Raw genomic sequence first — 12,524 nt, forward strand, 5'->3', positions numbered from 1 at the left:
AGGTGAACTATTTCTTTAACCCCCAAATTTTACTCCAAGTGGAGGAGCAGTCACCTTAAATTTCTTTTATTTTTTTTGCACGAAATCCACCATAATTTAATTCTATCCAGGATAAGCGAGAGCATCAAAAAGAGAACTAAAACGGTTTCCTACCTTTTTTGCCATTACTCCCAAGAAAGTAATTAAGTGGTTAAAAGTTTCAACCTGGTCCAAACCACAGCAACAACATTTAGAAACAAGAGTAATACCTTTCTTAGTAACCAAATCATCCATGGGGAAGCACCATGCATAATTCTTCACATGAAAAAGCAAATGTTATGGGGAACTTAAGGGGGCATTATTCTACAACTTCAATTGTTTTTTTCTTGTTGCCGTTTGCCCTTCGGGTTTAGTTTTTTCAAATTAGATCATCATCATCATCATCATCATCATCATCATCTTCTTCACTTAAAACAACAATTTGAGTGGTGAGCAATCCACTTGGCATTCTCGGGTATTGGCTCAACACTCTGGAAATTCTAAGAACCATCATGGTGAAGCACTTCATAAAAACTTTTAAATCACAAGTCCGTTTCAAAGAAAAGTGGACCATTAATAAGAGCTAGGTTTTTTAAGTAAGGGGATGGGCTTTGATTTTATGTATTTTGAAGACATAATCTTAAGCCCAAAGACTATGGACCTTGGAGAAGATTGAATCATGTTTTAAGCCTGAAAACTTTGGAGACGTCAAAAATAGACCTAATGACAATGCCACCTTTTTGGATGGGTAATGGGTTTACAAACCTTGTTCCGCCCCACCCAATAAAAATCTTTGACCATACTCATTAGAACCCCAAAGAAAATTAGCAAACATTTGATAGAGATTATATTGATGACAGCTTTTGGAGAGGGGACAATACTAAGCACCTGGACCACCATACTTTGAAGAACATGATCAGCTTACCTCCAAAAGTCAAAACCTTAGCTTTTCAACCATCAATCTTCCTTTTTGATTTTTTTTGGATGATTTGCTTAAAACCTAAGGTTTTATAGGCACACCAAGGTATGTGAATAGCAAGTGCTTCTGAGTTAATCCTGTGATATTCTTTATCATATTAATGGTGAGAGACCTAACATTTTGAGGGATAATGAAACATGAGCTGATAAGTTTTCAAAAACTTTCTCATATGCTGAAATGAATTTCATCAGAATTTTCAAGCCTTTTATCGTGGTGTCATCAACGAAAATGGCCAAGTGATCATAACACTACCCCATGTGAGAGCACAGAAGCGAATATGATCATTCAAAAAAAAAAAAAAATAGTGTTAAGCCCTTTATTAACGACTTCCTCTGCAATTATGAAGAGACTGAGTAGTGAGAGAGAGTGGGTCTCCTTGTTTAAGACCCAAGACCCTTTGTACAAGCACTGATGCACAACCAGATCAAGTCAATCCAAATGTTATTGAAACCAAAACTTTGAAGAACAGTAAGAATGAAATTCGAGTTCAACCTATATAAGGCATTAGCTAGCCATATCCAATTTAAATGTTCTTCTCTCTACCCTTCTCAGGGGAAATAATCTTAGGGCGAAGAGGTGTCAGTCTATCAAACAAAATTTTTTATAACAGGCCTGAAGTCTACGGAGGTACTAGGAGCATCTTTATTTGAGATTACTTAAGACAATAAAAGTAGAAGTGTAATATCTTCAAAGGGATTTATTGATTTAATATAAGTTATTAAACAAGTGTGGCTTTGTCATCTTCAGATATCAAGCGAGGAATAATTTGATAAACATATTGATGATGACTCTCAACCTTACCATTAAGAATGCTTTAGAAATATTCCACCATTTGCTTTTTAATTTCTTGGGATTGGGTAATTCCCACACCATTATCCATGATTTTGGTAATAGCAGCAAACTTAATTAGAATTAATTTTGATGGAGGTATGAAAAAACTTTAGTAGTGTTCTGCTCTTCTTCCTTTAACCACTTTTCTCGATCGAGATTTTTGCTTAAACAAAGAGTTCTTCTTGAATGAGAATTTGATGGAGGTTAGAGTTTTCTTTTTTAAGAATCTGCTGGTTAGACTCAGAGTTAAGCTCAAGAGATTTTTGAGTTTCTCGGTAAGAACATAAAGAGAATTTCCTTGAATATTTACTTGCCAACTGCGGCTAGCAACAATGGTCAAGAATTTAGGGCGTAGCGTCCCCATCCTTTGAACTTTTGATAGATTTAAGACTGAAACACATGCCAGTATCAATCACCACTAAAAGTGGACAGTGATCTGAGTGTAGCGACTTTAACTACTGAAGCCCAAATCCAAAGGGCAAGGGAAATTTTCTATAACTCACCATGTCATTAACTTCACATTAAACAGATTAGCGGGTGTTAATATATTACCTTTTTAACCTTCATAGAAAAATAAAAAATATATACAAAATAAATTAATGGGCGGTAATATATTACCATTTTAATATTTAGACATGAAAAAAGGGAAAAGTTCAAAAAAATATTTTCAAATATAAAATACATAAAAGCATAAAAATTACAAAAACTATAAAAATTATAGAAATTTCAAACAAAATAAAAAAATATTTTCAAATTATAGAAACTATAGAAATTGAAAAACAAAATCAGAAAATAAAAATTGTAGAAAAAACATCAAAAATTATAGAAAAACACAAATTGTAAATAAATAACAAAAATACAGGAAAATTTATAGATTGTAGAAGATATAAAAATGTAAAAAAAAATCGGAAATTATAACAAAACACTAAAAATGAAAAAAAAAAGAAAAATGAAACTAAAAAAGACCATTTTTCCTCTAACTCACTATTCAAGGGTAATTTGGTCATGAAAATTGTTATTTATGCTGACATGGATACCTCTGTTAAGAAGCATTAACGACACACTAAGGGAATGTGAGTTTTGGAAAATAAAAACTTAGTGACATTGTGAGTTTTAGATATTTTGAAAAGTTGTGAGTTTAGGAGAAATGTTGAAAACTCATGGTGAGTTTTAGACAATTTCTCTTTATATATATTTATATTGAAAGAAATGGTTAATGCAATTTATGCCGGCAGAAGGGTGAATTTTAGTTCCATGGTGATGTAGTGTGATCTAGCTGCTCCCTTTTGGAGGTGATTTGGCTTCTAGACGGACGACGGACTGAACATGCAAGGATATCAGAGAACTCGGGGATGCTAACCCGACGAGGTTGCTCCGATGCTTAAGTCAATAGGCTAGTAGCGAGATAAAATTGCTTTTGAAAGTAGAGAGCTTGAGAGCAGGAAAATCATGCATACCTTGCACCCTTGGGGGGTGGAGCCTTTATATAATGGAGTCATCGCGGGTTTTGCGAAGTGGTTTCAGGATCCTCATCATGATGAGATCCGTTTTCACATAAGTTGGGAGATAGTGCTGCCAACTGATAGGATTTATCGAGTCCGCCCGAATCAGTCGGGGGAGATAACGTTGGCTGTTACGCGGCGTGATCCCATGAAGTCCGGGAACCGTCGGAGGGATTTTCGAGATCCTCACAGTGGCACGTCGGTATCCCCGAGCTGACGCCTTTAAATCCTAAACTGGACTGAGTGTCGATGTGCTTTGGCACCAAAGTGTTCTTGTTGCGATCTGGTACCAAGGTGATCTCATTTCGAGGTGACCTTGTCTCGAGGTCACTTTAGCCCGGGGTAGATAGGTACCCGAGATTGTTCTGTTGCAGGCTGGTCATGCTGAGATGTCATCTATTAGTTAGGTCGCATCCACGTGTCCCCCTATTACGAGGTCAAGCTAAATCACCCTTCATCACCTGGTAATGCTAATGCTAGGTAGGGGTGTAAATTGGATCGTATTTGGTCCAATCCAATCCAATATGAATCCATTACAGATGGATCAAGTTCAATTCAATCCAATGAATGCTTTAGGCCAAATTGATTTGGCCTAAATTGATCCAGTTCAATATGTCTACTGGTCTTTCCAATCCATCCAAATTGATTTTGACTTGGATGGGTTCCAACTAAAACCGGTCAATTGACATCCCTAGTGTTAGGGATTTGCGTGAGACCAACTAAATCCAATTTTCCTTCTGCATGGGTTAGGATTGGATTTTCAAGTTGTCAGTTGAGCCTATGTCTGAAACACCAGGCGTGACATAAACTTGAACTGGACTCAGATTGAGGCCATAGGTAACCAAAGCCCAAGCCAAGCCAACCCAAACCTGACCCAGACCATGGTCACAGACTCAAAGTATATGGCGAACTCTACCAAATCGGTGTAAAATAGGTGTAATTCAATCATCAAAAACATTAACTATACTTTTATTTTGATTGCTTACTTATAATAATGCAAAATATTTGTATGACCAAACCAAAGTCATCTTTACTATTTTACACTCAGAACGATATGTTGGAGAATTAATAACCAGAGAGGTCCCGTAGAAACTGAACTTGGACCTAGTCCAGTTAAACCCGTCATACACACTCTGAGAGGATTGCATTCAGCCACACGTCGGGAATTACATCATAGATATTCATGATGTGCGACTGAATGCCGTTCTCAGGTACGCATGCGATTTTTGCTTTCAGGAGATCCCACTTCATCAGATTGCGATTCCTTAAAAGTAAAAGTGTTTAAAACGTTGCAAGTCCAACTACAAATAAGAATAATACCTGGAATGTCGGTTGATACATGCTTCGGATGGAATGATCTCAGACTAAATTGGTAAATTACGGCTTGAAAAATTTTTAAATCGAACTTGTATGGAAATTTAATCAGATCAAACCATTTTATTACGGTTTGGTGCGATTTTTAATATGGTTTGAGAACTTAGATTATTTTATGATTCTATTAGGCTTAATTCAAATAGAAAGATCAAATAGTTTTCCCAAAAATTAAAATTTAAAACTTTTATTTTATTATTTTATACATCATATATTCATTTTATATATTTTGGTTTACGGTTTCATTTGGTTTATGAAATCCAATAAATCAAACCTAAACTGTAAATCATAATTTAAAAAACTACCAAACCACAAATTTGGTTTGGTTTGGTTCGATTTTACCGTTTGAACGATATAATGAATACTCCTACGTTGATCTGTGCCAACGGTATCAGCTATGGATCACACATGATTAATACATTTGCCTAATTTTCATTTTTTTTTTTACTTTCTCTTATCAGTATTATATCAATCATACGATTAGGCTCAGTTTGGAAAGAGTATAAACACAAATATATAGTACATGCAAATATATACAAAATACAAAGGTTTTACTAGGACTGTTAACAGGTTGGGTCCAAGTAGAATCAGAACGGATACAATAAGAAATATTAAGGATCCAGAATCAAACCAGAACCAGTATGATGGTTTGTAATTTTAGACCTAGAACCGAATTGATCAATTCTCGGGACAATTGGATCTGACCTGATGAACCTGATTAATTTATTTAATATATATGTATATATTAAATATATATATATATATTATATTATTTATATATAACTCGATCGGATCAGATTTAAATTGATTCGAAACTGGGTAGAACCGGTCCCAGTTTCAAACCAATACTAATCAAGACAATAATACATTAGGAACCGGAACCAACCCAATTGGTTCCGGTCATCGGGTCGGACCTGTCCCATTGGAAGTCCTAAGTTTTGCATTCTACATATTTGTATCTGTATTCCTGACCAATCTTTTCCACAAACATTTAACCGTACTGAGCCGCAGATTTAGTATTCTTAATGAATTTGTGGGTTTTTTTTTTTTTGAGTTATCTTATTTATTTGTATCTTAATAAATTTCCTTTTCAATGAACTTTCCGATGCCGATACTTTGAACCTAGTTTAAAATATAAATCAAACTCCATGCTTTTATTATGCCGATTAATGGAGGAAAAAAATATTAGAACTCCTATGAGACTCTCAAAATAGCATAAAATCATATACTTAAAAAGTCATTTGATCACGTTGGTTTGTCCTGAACCCTAGTTATATGGGATTGGCTACATGAATTCTATTTTATCATTACTTTCGATTAATGTCATTTAAGCTCAGTTTGGAAAAGATACAAATGTAAATATGTAGAGTGTAAAACTTTATATTTTATATTATTTTGTATGTATTTATATTGTATATATTTTATTTGTATTTGTACTCTTTCCAAACTGAGCCTTATTCTTTCAAATGATGAGCATTTAAATCTTTTTTTTTTCTGGTTTTAATGTGTAGGTGTAGCAATCATTCCCGGAGAACACCCTAACATGAATACAAAATGATATATAATAAAACAATATAATTGATCTATTTTTCAGTTAAACCTTATTTGAAACAAGGCTCAGATATGTAGAATGTGATGAGACAAATTAACGAAACCTAATTCACAAGAATATAACAGTGATGGTTCAAAGAGAAAGAAAGATCCTTCTATCTTCACAACTGATTCACAACTGATTGGCTTTAAACAATCAGAATACACATGGATGAAGAATTTGCATGGGCGCCCTACAGTACATTCCAACTGTGTATTGAAAATATCTCTTTATGACAAATATACAAGATATTTCCAACGTGTGGTGTCAATCTAAATTCATGAATGAAAACATGATAGGTTTATAATTTATCACCATTCACTTGGAATAAAAATCATTTTTGGCCTGAGCTCGGTTTATACTTTATAGTTCCTGGTTCATGTATTCGATCAATAAAACTGGTGTTTCTTATCACATGATTGCATTTCACTCGTTGTTTCTTCAAATTATACTTTTTCGATTTTTAAGACATGATCTAGAGTAATGTTTTATTCTAGAAAGCAATGTCAAATAAGAGACCATTTTTTCAAACAACTTTTTTTTTTTTTCTGACGTGACACCAATATAGCGCCATTTTTTTCAGAAAGCAGCATTGATGCCAAACGCTATCCAAGTTGTTCACTATATTGATGACCTAACTTATATTGCCAGAACGCCATTATATAAAAGCCCATGGTCACTGAATCCAATGGGTTCCGGCGGTTAAGACTCAGGAGAATATAGCCCAAATGGCTGTCTGTCATGATTGAATGGCCCAACCGACAACATTTGGATGTAGCATACTAGCAAGTCCATATACTCTTTGTAGACATATTGATGGTTGGCTTCATCAAATTTAAACCGTTTGGGCGTTCATACTGTTGCTTATGACCAAGGTTCAAAATTTTGCAATGTATCAACTCGTATTAATAATGTATATCATAACAGTGGAATATTGATATGATACTTGAAATAATATTTCAGGAATTGACTCGTTTTAGTGGATAGACAAGTCTTATACCGACCCCCCTAACAGGTTTGAAAAAAACTAAAAAAAACCTCAAAGTACCCAAAGATACATACTGATACATTTCATCTGGCATATCGATCTCTATTGATATTTAAAACCTTATTTATAATGCAATAACTGAGATGGTCAATGGACATCTCTCCAAAATAAGGTCCATGAGATAAAGCTCGTAGATAGCTTGATGGGCCTCACTCTCTCCCCACCTCTACATTGAATAGTAAGTTTAGCTTCTAATCATGTTCCTTAATTAAAATGAACTCCATATGAAACATGTAAACATTAATTTTAATCCAAGAACCTCCAACGTAGTCCAGCTTGCTTATGGTCCATTGTCATCAGTATAGATACCCCAACATAAAATAAATTGCTGAATGTGTATCTCTTTTGAGGGAATTCATATTAGATGAAGGCTTTAATTGTGTAATAGGTTGTGGAACAAGTGCTCCGCACAGTGAAAAAATACATGAAACCCACTCCGAGAGGTTGAATGGTTATGGGCCCTATGTATTTTATGACTGGCATGGAGTGTTATTATTGGTTCCACAGCCTGCTAAACAGCTATTGCATTCAGCTAACTATATTTATTTTTCAAGCCCTTGTATACTTTTGACCAGATGCCATAAATAAGGGCATAAGGCAAAAAGAGAGGTCTTTGTCGGAAACTCAGCTTTGTCACAGTTTATAGTTAGAAATGGCAACAAGGTGAGGTGGGGACTGGGAGCCGTTTCCCATTCTCATCCCCATCCCTGTCAATGGGGATAGGGTTTTACCCAACCTTGTCTCCATGGGGATCTGGCAGTCCTTACCAATGTTATCAACCTGTCATTGACCCAGTTGGTTGAACCGTTTGAATTGTCACCCGGCTAGTATTCTGGGTTCGGTTCAATCAAGACCCGTCAAACAATAAAAAACTGTTGACTTGGTCAAGAACAATTCGACTCGTTTGACCCGATGATTGGGTTGCTGGTTGCACAATCAATGCATGCAAACTTTTAGAGTCCATAACTTTGCACTCCGATGTTTGATTGGCCTCAAATTACAATTTTTTAAATTTTGTATAAATAAAAAAATTTAAAACTGAATTTAAAACATAAATTAAATATAAAATTATGCATATAACTTATCTAAAACATATTTATACATTATTTATTGCTAAAATATATATTTATACACACATACACTTAATACATATATGCATTAATGTGGCATGGTCATAACCATTTGACCCGACCGGTCAAACCGGTGACATGCGACCCAGAGGCAAAAATGGTTCGACCTCCAGGTAGGTTTTTAAAACATTGTTCCTTACCATTTTTTTGTGTTGCTATTTTTTTATTTTTATTACATTCCATTTTTTATAAAATAAAGTAAATACAATTTACAATCCTAACAAAATAAATTCAAATGTATTATCCAAACATATTTAACTATATCTTTAAAAATATTAATATACATATAGATCTCTCCTCTTCCCACCAACAGTGGTAGAAATTTCCCCATCCTTGTTCCCTTGGAATAGGGGGAATGGAAAAAATTGTCATCCCTAAAACCAACATACCAGCCATAGAAAGGAGTTAGACTTTACACGATATGTTGGGATTTTTGCCCATCCTTGAAATGGTTATCATAAAGGACTTCGAAGCGGAACTACTTTGGCCACTGATTCATAGGTCAAACAGTCCAATTGTCCAATCCAAACCCCGGTCAAATGGTCTTGGGGTCCAAAACCAGACTCGGAACTATGATTTGTTCCTGGGTTAACTGGTCTGGTCGTCCAGTCCAGTTCGGTTTTCAAAACCATAATGGTTATTACATAATAAGTTTGGTCCAACCCTTTTCATTGGTTGGTCTAATTCAAAGGACAGATTATATGTTGACGTTGTGTTTCAAAATCCAAATTTCAGAACTCCATTTTCTAAGATTCTTTCTTTCCTTTTTTTTTTAATTTATTTGAGTAGATATCACATTGTCACTTTTAATACATAAATGCATTCTTATCAAATACCATCAAAACTCAACCAGAGTGCATTATATATAAACTGAACCCAAATTTGTATCGACCCTACAGCTTATTCAAATCTGTTTTCTCTTTCCTTTTTTTCTTTTTTTTTTCCTCTTTTGAAGCTTCCCGTGGCAAGATGAGACTTTAAATTCTTTTTTTCCTATACGTAACAAGTAAATACAGCAAAGCATATAACATTGGTCAACTTTTCAAATACTGTTGCCAAACATATCAGGCGATCGAACATGTGCTTTGTTACTTGTTAGTACATAAAAATTCAATTACCTTCTGCTATATGCAAGAGTCAGTCCAAAAGTAGTGTATGAATACGGTCAGTGTCAGTGTGAATATGTTTTGAGCTGATCAGTAATCTTTATTGCTTTCATACTTCAATCAATTACTTATAATTGAAGCTCATCTGGACATGCGTTGGTTATAACATTCACCACTGATCCTGATTAGGGTGTAATCGAGTCGAATTAAGCCGTTTTATTTTGAGTTCGATTAAGGGCTTGTTAATTTGCTCTGGAGTCTGATTTCTGAAAGTATAATAATTACATTAAGAGATATATTGGTATACGTGAATTTTTTTTTCCTCTAAATTATATGAGAATTTTTGTTTTTTTTTTTTTTTTTTTTAGTATCATTGGAAAACAAAAAGTTGTATGATTGTAATTTAAGAAATAAGAGATAAGAAGAAACAAACAACCATTTTTTTTCTTAAAATTAAAAGATTCCTTTTAAGAGATGAGAGTTAAGAGGAAAGAACTCGATTTGACTCGATATTAACAAGTTATTCAAGTCGATTATAAATAAATTAGTATTAAAAATATAAATAAATTAATATTTAAGTATATTAAAAATAAAATATTATGAAAACCAATTATAAATGTATTTATTTACATTATAAATAAGTTAATGCCAAAAAAATAATGTTTGTTTATATGAAAAATGCAAATATATTTAAAAAAATAGTACATTTTTTATGAGCTTGATTAAGCTCACGAGCCATTCAAGCCAGTTATTATGAAAGTTGAACTCAACTCAACCAAGTACTTTACTCAAGTCGAGCTTGACTCGAACTCCATTAATGTGAACCAAGTTTGAGTATTTAACGAGCCAAGTCTTAAAAGCTCACAAGTAGTTTGTCTTCTTACATCCCTAATCCCAATGGTTCAAGTGTATCAATGCTTCAACAGTTCAATTGTTGGGCCAATTTCAGTTTCAGCCATTAAAAATTCACAACCTTCTTAATAACTTATTAGCTAAAGACCAAATGAGTAAATTCAGTTCAGTCACTTCTCTTTTTGGTAGGTAAATGGGATACACAAAAGCGTAGAGTAGTTCTCTCCAAATCCCATTGAAGGAGGGGTTAGATCTCAAGACTCCACAGCAACTAGCCAGAGACGTACGTTACCAGCAAGGTATCAGGCACCTTCAGCCACTTCATTTGTCACCAAACGACACCTAAATTTGTCTGAGAAAGAGAGAGAGACATGGATAACTCAATAATGACACTCAAACATCTAAAGCATGGACCACATATAAACGTAAGGGGCCCAATCCGGCCCAGAATTGAACTGCGACTAAGCAGACGAACTGAACAGCAACTTGCAGATCGATGGGGGCATGTGCGCAACATGTGAACGGTGGGGCTCATTTAAGTGTGCACCATAGCTGATTAGCCCGGTCCATTAACTATTTTGGCAAAGCCCAGCTCATTGATAATTGATCGACTGAACTTATCTGTTAGAACAAAATTAAAAAATAAAAGGAGGAATCATACGGTGAGAGTACAGCAGATGAAAGCATACAATTTACGCCACGCAACAGGTACCGTACCGTAAGATCTAGCCTCCAGGTAGTTGAAACCGTATAAGAAGGACAAATGAGGTTTTCTTTTTATTTCCTTTTTTTTTTTTCTTTCGAAAAGTATGGATAGGCTCATTGTAGATTTATGAATTTTAATATATTTATAAAAATTTTAATATATTGATGTACATGCAATTTAAGTGTTTAATAGGTGTTCAAATAAATTTCATTACTTATCAATTGATTTTTTTTTTTCCAAAACTAAGGCCGTGTTTATATGCAGTGTGAATATGGATGAGTGTAATTAAACACTCTGATCCAATTTTGTCAGAGTTTGGATGAAGTATAATTAAACATAAAAAATTAATATAAAACTCCACTTACATCGAGTTTTACATTGATAATTGATATAAATACAATTTTTATAAAAAATAATATAAATATTTAAATTAAAAATCAAAATTTCCAATTTACAACGATTTATTAAACCAATCCATGTGCAATTCTATTGGTCTACAGTTACATTGTATTCAAATGCAGCCTAAAAGAGAAATCACTAGGAAGAGTTTAAATTACATTTCTATACTGAGTTAGGGTTAAAGAAGTGTCATGGTTGGTACGATCTCTGACTTCTTGTGGTGGAGGCCTAGGATTAAATCCTGCTGTCACCCAGATTAAGAGATTACAGAATCAGGTTGTTAGTCCCATGAAATGAAAAAAGACAAAAAAAAAATTCTGTTACTCTGGTATGTAATATGTACGGGTTTTTAGGCTTTATTTGTTTGTAGTGTGTAGATTTAGAAATTCTTGATCTCCCAGACTCCCATTGGAACCATATCCATATGTAAGAGGATGAGATGTTTCCTATATGTGACTGACATGTTATGTGGGTAGGTATAGATAGAATTGTCACGGGTAAAAAATCAGGAATCAATTTTAATCCGGTCTTAACAAGGCATATTCCTGGTTATATTAAAAATTTTAAAATATGTAACATTTTGTGTATCGGTGCAGGGCTAATACGATAAAATAGGCCCCTGGAATTTGGTAACTATAAATAAATATTAATTAAATTAATTAAGCTTCCCCCTTCCAAGCCAACATGAAATTGGATGGACGTGTTACGGGTGGCCAGATATAATCCACGTATGCTTTAGCGATTCGGGATGTAATTATGTATGATTTTGTGAGACTGGATCTGCTCCTCGTACCTGGCGCCTCACAGGAGCCTCACAAATACATCCTATTATAAATTGGGAATATCTCCTATATTTATTTATTATTATTTACGAGAGATGTTTCCAGTACACGGTGGATACGCTTGTGAGACACCCATTTGAGGAACAGATCCAGTCACTGATTTTGTTTTTATTGGTACTGTAATTGCAGATGCCCAAGCCACGTTGGTG

The sequence above is a fragment of the Nelumbo lutea genome, chromosome 4 (assembly GCF_056320005.1).
Source record: "Nelumbo lutea isolate HS-2025 chromosome 4, American lotus-T2T, whole genome shotgun sequence".
Lineage (NCBI taxonomy): Eukaryota > Viridiplantae > Streptophyta > Magnoliopsida > Proteales > Nelumbonaceae > Nelumbo > Nelumbo lutea.